The sequence below is a fragment of the Cherax quadricarinatus genome, chromosome 9 (genome assembly GCF_038502225.1).
Source record: "Cherax quadricarinatus isolate ZL_2023a chromosome 9, ASM3850222v1, whole genome shotgun sequence".
Lineage (NCBI taxonomy): Eukaryota > Metazoa > Arthropoda > Malacostraca > Decapoda > Parastacidae > Cherax > Cherax quadricarinatus.
In genome coordinates, this window is record NC_091300.1 from 19,150,532 (window position 1) to 19,160,261 (window position 9,730).

Consider the following 9,730-nt stretch of genomic DNA (forward strand, 5'->3'; position numbering starts at 1 on the left):
TCGAGGGTTCGGACCAGTCGATCTGATCTGATCAGTGGGTCACTTATTTATTTATTTCCAATTTGTGCACACATACAGAGGTACAAAAAAAAATACAGATAAGAGCAGTATGCCAAAGCCACTTATACTATGCATAGCATTACGGGCTGGCTTAAAATTAACTTAAGATTAACTAAGCAATGATTATTATTATTATTATAATCAAGAAGAAGCGTTAAGCCACAAGGACTATACAGCGCTGCTACTAAGCAATGATGAAATCAGTGATAAAACATTAATGTAAACAGATAACTATAAAGCACAAGTGAGTATTACAAAGACAGGTCATATGGTTGCATTCAGTTAGGTAGTGATTCTGTTAGGTAGTGTATTTAAAAAATAATAAAGTTAGATTGGGTTTTAGGTTTAACATTTATGTGATATAATTGTGAGAAACATTTAAGATATAAAATTTATAATGTTCAGTTATTCAGTATTTATTTGGTTTTGGGTGAGTAAGTAATCTTTGAGAAGAGACTTGAATTTATAAACAGGTTGTGTTTCTTTTATATTTACAGGTAATGAATTCCAGATTTTAGGGCCTTTTATGTGCATTGAGTTTTTGCATAGTGTGAGATGGACACGAGGAACATCAAAGAGTGATCTGTGCCTTGTGTTATGGTCATGTGTTCTGTTGAGGTTGGCAAGGAGATGTTTGAGGGGAGGGTTAATATCAGAGTTAAGTGTTCTATGTATGTAATAGGTGCAGTAATAAGTATGGATGTTTTGTATGGTGAGTAGGTTTAGTGTATTGAATATTGGTGGAGTGTGCTGCCTGTAGTGAGAATTTGTTATCATTCTAACTGCAGCCTTTTGTTGGGTAATTAGTGGTCTGAGATGGTTAATTGTTGTTGAGCCCCATGCACAAATTCCATAGGTGAGATAGGGGTAAATAAGAGAGTGATATAGGGCCAGGAGGGCTGACTGTGGAACATAGTACCGTATCTTCGATAGTATGCCTACAGTCTTGGAAATTTTCTTAGAAATTTGATGTATATGTGTATGAAATTTGAGTCTATTATCAAGGTGGATTCCTAAGAATTTTCCCTCTGTTAGTTTTGTGATAGGTGATCCATTTATCATTATGTTAAGAGGGACATCTGTAGCTCTGTTACCAAACTGAATGAAGTAGGTTTTGTCAATGTTTAGTGTAAGTTTGTTAGTCCTCATCCAGGTAGATATTTTCTGTAATTCGGTATTTACAGTATTGGCTAGCGTGACTGGGCTCGGGTGAGAGAAGACGTATGTAGTGTCATCTGCAAATAGTGTGGGTTTGAGTAATTGCGAAGCATTTGGAAGGTCATTTATGTATAGGAGAAAGAGAAGAGGGCCAAGGACACTTCCCTGTGGGACACCAACTGTAATTGGTTGTGCAGAAGAGTTTGCCCCATTTGCGTACACATATTGGCTTCTGTTGCTGAGGTAAGACTTGAGGTAGTTGAGGGAGTGCCCTCTTATACCATAGTGTGACAATTTTACGTGGAGCAAGTCATGGTCAACTGCATCAAAAGCTTTACGTAAGTCAATGAAGATCCCCAGTGGGACTTCTTTTTTCTCTATTGCAGTGTATATATGTTCTAGCATGTGTATAATAGCATCATTAGTATTTTTATTAGGCCTGAATCCAAATTGGCAGGGGTTGAGTATGTTTTGGGAGATAAGGTAGGAGTAGATTCGTTTATGAATTAATTTTTCGAAGATTTTTGAGAGAGGGTGTAAGTTGGATATTGGCCTATAGTTATTCAACTCTGTTTGGTCTCCTCCTTTGTGGATCGGGGTGACCCTTGCTATTTTGAGTACTGTAGGGAAGGTGGAGGATTCAATGGATTTGTTAAAGAGTGTTGCAATGATTGGTGATAGCACTTGTGACACTTTTTTGTATATAAGGGGTGGTAAGGTATTTAAATCTCCTGCCTTGTTTTTTAGTGCGTTGATAATAAGGGAGACTTCGTATGGGTTAGTCGGAGCTAGGAACAGTGTGTTCGGGTAGTTGCCGGTGAGGTAGTCATTTGGTGGGGTATCTGAGCTTGGGATTTTATTGGCAAGGTTTTGCCCTATAGTGGAGAAGAAATCATTGAGTCTGTTTGCTGTTTCTGTTGGTGGGAGTTGGGGTTCATCTGTTTTTGCTAATTTTATTTCGCTATTTCGTGATATCTTTTTTGTTCCCAGAATTTCTGATAGGGTTTTCCAGGTCTTTTTTATATCACCTCGTAAGTTGGATAATCTGTTCTCATAATACAATTTTTTTGCCCTTCTTATCAGGCTGGTTAGGATTGACGAGTAACGTTTTGTTTGGTCTCTGGTTATGTGACCCATTCTGTACTGTTTTTCATATTGGTGTTTTGTATTTATGGATTTGAGAATGCTGGGTGTTAGCCAGGGACTGTTCAGTCTCTTTGCTGTCATCTGTTTAGTTTTTTTAGGGCAGTGCTTGTTATAGAGGTATTGGGTTTTTTTTTAGAAAATTATTAATACATTCGTCAATATCTGTATAGGTTTCTAGCTCAGTGTGCCAATCAATGTTTGCTATTGCTGTTGTGAAGTCGGTGATTTGGGCTAACATATGAAGGATCTACTTGAAATTATCTACCCGAGTAATATGTGATTTGATTGATACAAAAGTATAACTTGCGTGTTGAAGAGCCGGTGATTTCTGGTAGCTCGTACAATGACGAACGGTCGAGCCTCAACCCTTGTTTATCAGTCGCTGTATCTAGCTTTTCTAGTTTTTTTTCGTCTCCACCACAATAAATGCTATATTATCACTATAGTTGACCGGTGGAAATTTTGGAGGAAGGACGCTTTTTCTGTAGTAATAATTGCTTCTCGTTGCGTATATTGCGACCGCTGGTAACTACAGGTTATATGAAATTCACAGTATTTAATTGTGAATTCATTGCCTCTGTAACTTGCTCAGCTATCAAAACTTTGAGGCCCAGTCCCTGGACCCATTATGTACCTCTGTAATCTTTTGACTACCGCCCACAGGATGGGTATGGGGTGCATAATAAACATATTAAACTAACTAACGTCTGGTATTTCAAGAAAAAAGAAACTAATGAAAGTCACTCCACTCCACTAAGTACCATTATAATACTGGTTAGTTGCTACTACAACACTGTATTCTGCTATTCACTGGTATCACTAGATTATATTTATTATTATTATTAAAGATTAGCCGGTATTCTCCCGGCCCAGGCCTTTTCCAAGTGGTGGCCCGGCCTTGGCTCCCTCTTTAAAGAGTGTCTGAGACCTAAGTCTCCCATGGGAGGAGGCACCAGTACCTCCTCATCTTTGGGACCAACTGTCCCCAAGCCTAGCCACAAGCTAGGCCTCTCTGGTCTGCCATACCCGCCCCAAGGGGGCAAATGGGAATGACAGTCTTATGAGCTAAAGGCTCGGGCTCAGGCACCTACCCTACCCTAGAAGGGTTAGGCATGGTATCGATCCTAGATTATATGCGAGTACACTAGCAGGCTACTAATCCTAATACTGAATTATTTAGCCAGGAATAGATTGTGTAATCTTTAATTCAATAAACCTAACTTTAGAATTATTTTTAAAAACTTTATCCAAGTAAAAATAAAAAGTTATTAAACACATGCACAAATATTCATGGGAAAATATAGATATTGCAGTAATACATTAATTTTGAAAATTTTCAAAAAACATTCTTCAAAACAAATTCAGCCTTCAAAACTAAATAACAATCTCTTCAAGCAGAAGAAATGAGTAACTAAATTGGCACACACACATAACCCTGACGAGTGAATATCATACAAATAGTATTGCATTGTGATTGATATATAAGTAAGTAAGTAAGTAAGTAAATTTATTCAGGTATACACAATACAGTTACATAGAATTATCATACATAGCAGCATATGTGTAGAGAACCTAGGATAACCCAAAAAAGTCAGACAGAGTGACTTATTTCCATTGGGGTCCTTTTACCTTATTATTATAATATAAAGGTTATAATATTTTCTTATTATTCTATAATGAAGATAACATCTTATTATCATACTAAAAAGACTATCTACTACACGAGGGTCATTAAGACTATCTACAATACGAGGGTCATTAAGACTATCTACTACCCGAGGGTCATTACGACTATCTACAATACGAGGGTCATTACTAGGGATAAGGTAAAATTTACACGTATTTTAGCTAAAAAATAGAAAATCATTCCCCTCCCTTTCTGTTGCTTCATTCATCAGACACTTTTTGGCAGTCTTCTTGAACTGGTTCAAGCTATGACTGGCCTTGACATTTGTGGGTAGTCTGTTCCATTCCTTTATTGCTGTACAATAAAAGGTGTTTGAAGCCTGGCCACTGACTGTGGGTACTACAAAGTTGTGCTCTCTCCCCCTAGTACTATGATTGCTTTGGTTCCCAACCTTGACAAAATTGACAGCAAGATATTCTGGACACTGTTCGTGAGCAATTTTATAAACATGATTTAGCTTCAGTTGTTTTACTCTGTCTTCAACATTCAGCATATCCAACTGCTGTAATTCATCCTGGCCTACATGTTCTCTTGGTCCCAGCCCCAGGATGAATCTTACGATTTTGTTCTGGGTGATTTGCAGTCTATCTTTCAGTTTTTTTGTCAAGGCAGAGTACCAAGAAGAGCAAGCGTAATCCATATGGCATTGTATAAGGGCTAGACATAGGGTCCTGCGAGCCTCAGTAGGTAGACACTGTGTTTGTCTATACAGGAACTTCAGCCTGGCATTCGCTTTCTTTACTACACTGTTCCCTATCAATTCTCCTGACATGCATGGGTCAAAGGGGATTCCCAGATATTTAACTGATGAAACCAAAGTGATGGACTCCCCATTACACTGAACATTAAAATTATTTACCCTTCTCAGTTTATGTTTCGTTCCAAAGAGAATGGCTTCAGTTTTCCCTAGGTGTAATGATAGTTTGTTGTCTACTAACCATTTGCTGCAGGACTCCAGTTCCAGTGTTAAAACATTAGCAATATCTTGTGGGTCTTTACCTGTCACTAACAGAGCACTGTCATCTGCATACAGTAGGAGTTTGCACTTGACACTGATAGGCATATCATTGACATAACATAAGAATAGTAAGGGACCCAGAATACTACCTTGGGGAACTCCACATGTTATCGGCAGGGGTTCTGATTCCGTTTTGTTGATTTTGACTATTTGTCTCCTGTTGCTAAGGTAGGACTTAAACCAGTCTACAGAACCTATACCGATAGATTGAAGTTTATTACATAATATATTGTGGTTGACAGTATCGAAGGCCTTTTGCAGGTCTAAGGTTACCATACCTATGAGGTTCCCTTTTGACATTTCAGTTCTCAGGTAATCCATCAGATTAATAAGGGAGGTATCGGTTGAGTAGGATCTCCTAAAGCCCGATTGATAGCTATGGAGAATGCTGTTGTCATTAAGGTACTTAACTACTTGAGAATACACCGCCCTCTCCAGAATTTTAGATATTATACTGAGTATACTAACAGGTCTATAGTTGCTTACATCAGACCTATTATTTTTCTTGAAGATAGGAGTAACTCTGGCCTCCTTGAACCCCTCCGGTACGGTATTAGTGGTGATTGATAGATTTATTATGTGAGCAATAGGGATTGACAGTTCAAAAGCACCATCTTTTAGGAACTTAGATGGGATGTTATCAGGGCCTGTGCTCTTAGTTGGGTTTAACCTGCTTAGTTCTTTTTGAATGAAGTCATGAGATACACTTACTAGTTGACAACTGTTTGGGGTTACCCCTTTATTGGTATAGTATGTTTGAAACTTATCAGAGTCTGTGTTAAAGGTATTTGATGCAGCTGGTAGTTTACTTACTAGTGTTGATGCAACAGATGTGTAGTAGGAATTAAAGCAATTTGCCACCTTAGATGTTTCGTGGCATACCTCATTATCGATAGTGAGTACTATGTTAGACCTATCTACTGGCTTATGGCTATATCCCAACTGTTTTAGTTGTTGCCAGAGCTTTCTGGGGTTATGCTTATATTCTTCAATTTTTGAGCAATAGTGCTTTGCCTTTGCTCCTTTTATAAGCCTCTGTACTCTGTTCCTCACCCTTTGGAATTCATTTAGTGCTGCAATATCCTGTCTGTTTGCTTTAAATCTTTTTAGCAGCTGGTCTCTGAATTTCATATTATCTAATATCTCAGTAGTCATCCAGGGTTCAGTTCTTCGTTTAATCCTAACCTCTTTAACTGGTGCAATATTATTAAGAATGGTAGTGAACATTGTTTTGAATTTTTTTACAGTACAGTACCATGAAATATTCCTAAATAAGGAAGTTACAGCTTAAAATATACCTTGACCTGTAGTAACACTTGTAGGTTCTAGCAGAGCATTTGAACATGAAGCTGTGTATCCACATCCATGGGCCCTGGCACAGTATCATCTTCACCTGTGGACCCAAACCATCATCTACCTACATCTGGGGTCCCCAGTACAGTGTATATCCTTACCAATAGACCCCAGTCATCATTTATCTGTACCCGTTTGTCCTAGCTGTTGTTCAACTGCACCAATGGTTCCCAGCCATTGTTCATCTGTTACCGTGGTTCCCAGCCCTTGTTCATCCCCACCTGTGTTCCCCAGCCATCGTTCCTCACCTGTGTTCCCCAGCCATCGTTCCTCACCTGTGTTCCCCAGCCAATGTTCCTCACCCGTGTTCCCCAGCCATCGTTCCTCACCTGTGTGCCCCAGCCATCGTTCCTCACCTGTGTTCCCCAGCCATTGTTCCTCACCCGTGTTCCCACAGCCATCGTTCCTCACCCGTGTTCCCCAGCCATCGTTCCTCACCTGTGTTCCCCAGCCATTGTTCCTCACCCGTGTTCCCCAGCCATCGTTCCTCACCTGTGTGCCCCAGCCATCATTCCTCACCTGTGTGCCCCAACCATCGTTCCTCACCTGTGTTCCCCAGCCATTGTTCCTCACCTGTGTGCCCCAGCCATCGTTCCTCACCTGTGTTCCCCAGCCATTGTTCCTCACCCGTGTTCCCCAGCCATCGTTCCTCACCTGTGTTCCCCAGCCATCGTTCCTCACCTGTGTGCCCCAGCCATCGTTCCTCACCTGTGTTCCCCAGCCATCATTCCTCACCTGTGTGCCCCAGCCATCGTTCCTCACCTGTGTTCCCCAGCCATTGTTCCTCACCCGTGTTCCCCAGCCATCGTTCCTCATCTGTGTGCCCCAGCCATCGTTCCTCACCTGTGTTCCCCAGCCATCGTTCCTCACCTGTGTGCCCCAGCCATCGTTCCTCACCTGTGTGCCCCAGCCATCGTTCCTCACCTGTGTTCCCCAGCCATCGTTCCTCACCTGTGTTCCCCAACCATCGTTCCTCACCTGTGTCCCCCAGCAATTGTTCCTCACCTGTGTCCCCCAGCAATTGTTCCTCACCTGTGATCCTCAGCAATTGCTCCTCACCTGTGTTCCCCAGCAATTGTTCCTCACCTGTGTTCCCCAGTAATTGTTCCTCATCTGTGTTTCCCAGCAATTGGTCCTCACCTGTGTTCCCCAGCAATTGTTCCTCACCTGTGTTCCCAAGCAATTGTTCCTCACCTGTGTTCCCCAGCAATTGTTCCTCACCTGTGTTCCCAAGCAATTGTCCCTCACCTGTGTTCCCCAGCAATTGTTCCTCACCTGTGTTCCCCAGCAATTGTTCCTCACCTGTGTTCCCAAGCAATTGTTCCTCACCTGTGTTCCCCAGCAATTGTTCCTCACCTGTGTTCCCCAGCAATTGCTCCTCACCTGTGTTCTCCAGCAATTGTTCCTCACCTGTGTTCCCAAGCAATTGTTCCTTACCTGTGTTCCCCAGCAATTGTTCCTCACCTGTGTACCCCAGCAATTGTTCCTTACCTGTGTCCCCAAGCCATCGTTCCTCACCTGTGGTTCCCAGTTACCATCCATCTAGATCCATAGTTTCCGGCTATCATCCATCTGTACCCGTGGTTCTCAGCTTCCATCCATCTGCATCCATGGTTTCCAGCTGCCATCCATCTGCATCCATGGTTCCCAGCCATCGTCCATCCGTACCTATGGTTCCCAGCCGCCGTCCATTCACACCCATGGTTCCCAGCCACCATCCATCTGCACCCATGGTTCTCAGCCTCCATCCATCCGCACCTGTGGTTCCCAGCTGCCATCCACCTGCATCTGTGGTTCCCAGCCATTGTCCATCCATACCTATGGTTCCCAGCCGCCGTCCGTCCAACCGTACCCGTGGCTCCCAGCTGACATCCATCTGCATCTGTGGTTCCCAGCCGCCGTCCATCTACACCCGTGGTTCCCAGCTGACATCCATCTGCACCCGTGGTTCCCAGCTGACATCCATCTGCACCCGTGGTTCCCAGCTATTAGATTAGATTTAGATTTTGCCACCGAAGTGGCTAGTTTATTGTGCACCCCATATTCATCCTGTGAACGGTAGTGCGAGAGCATATGGATACACAAAAGGCCTAGGAACTAGGCCCCAAAGGGTTGACAGGAATACATATGGATTTATATCTACATATCTGTGGAAAATTGCATTTATCTGAATGTAACTCATTATGTACATAACAGAAAATGATAACAAAGATAATTATTATTTATCAATGTTACATAGACAAGTAGGAATTTGGGACACCTAGGTCGCAAAAAATGTCCCCCTTCGATACCTACCACTGTCATAACCACAAGTTGTTCTGGACCTATTAATTAAATGAAATATACATACACCAGGAATACTGGTAAATATATAAATTTGTGGACTGTATATTAAAAATAATAAATGGTTATATATATACACAATTACATAACAGAAGGAAAATATATCTTAATATCACTCACCAATTTGACTGGAGATTAATGTGTATCATACTCAGAAAACCTCACTCTAACTAAATCTATGAAAATAATGCTGGCCAGAATTACACACAAATCTAGAGAGCTTATCTGAGGTTCCTGGAGCTGTCTTGTCCAGTCGTCTGATATCTCAAGTTATGTAGGAATGCACATCCACCAATTTCGCCTCCTATTTGAGAGGTGTCAACACAATTTTAACCTCTAGAGCACGGAAAATTCTTCCCATTACACCAATGTTTGTACAAAATTCAAAACCAAGATGGCGAGTCCCCTTTTGTGCAGGTGCAGCTTCCCGTTTTCGATTACATAAATTTTAAATACTACTGTATTTCTGGAAAATAAGTACAGTATTTTCCACACTGCGGCCGGGCGGAGTTCGTTGCTAAACGACTCAAATAGCTCATTTGACAATGGTGGAGGACCTGGGTACATATAGGATCTGGCATCCACACGGCGACATATTACACAAGATTTAATCGCCCTTTTTACACTTTGCCGTCCTTGTGGAATCCAGAAAGTTTCCCTAATACAATTTAAGGTATCTTGTACCCCACCATGCATTACATTTTTATGGGCATTTAGAACAATCAAATTTGTTAGATGATGAGTTTTGGGCAGTAAGATAGGGTGTTTAGCATAATCACCCAATTCAGCATTTTGTAACCTACCTCTGCACCTAATCACATTGTTCTCTAAATACAGCCCCAATTTCTCTGTTATAGAACCTTTCACAATTTTTCTTTCCACCACGAATTTAATCTCATTTCCATAGATTTCCTCCTGTACCCTCTTTATCCAATATTCAAGAGGATGTGAAAACTTATATGAAA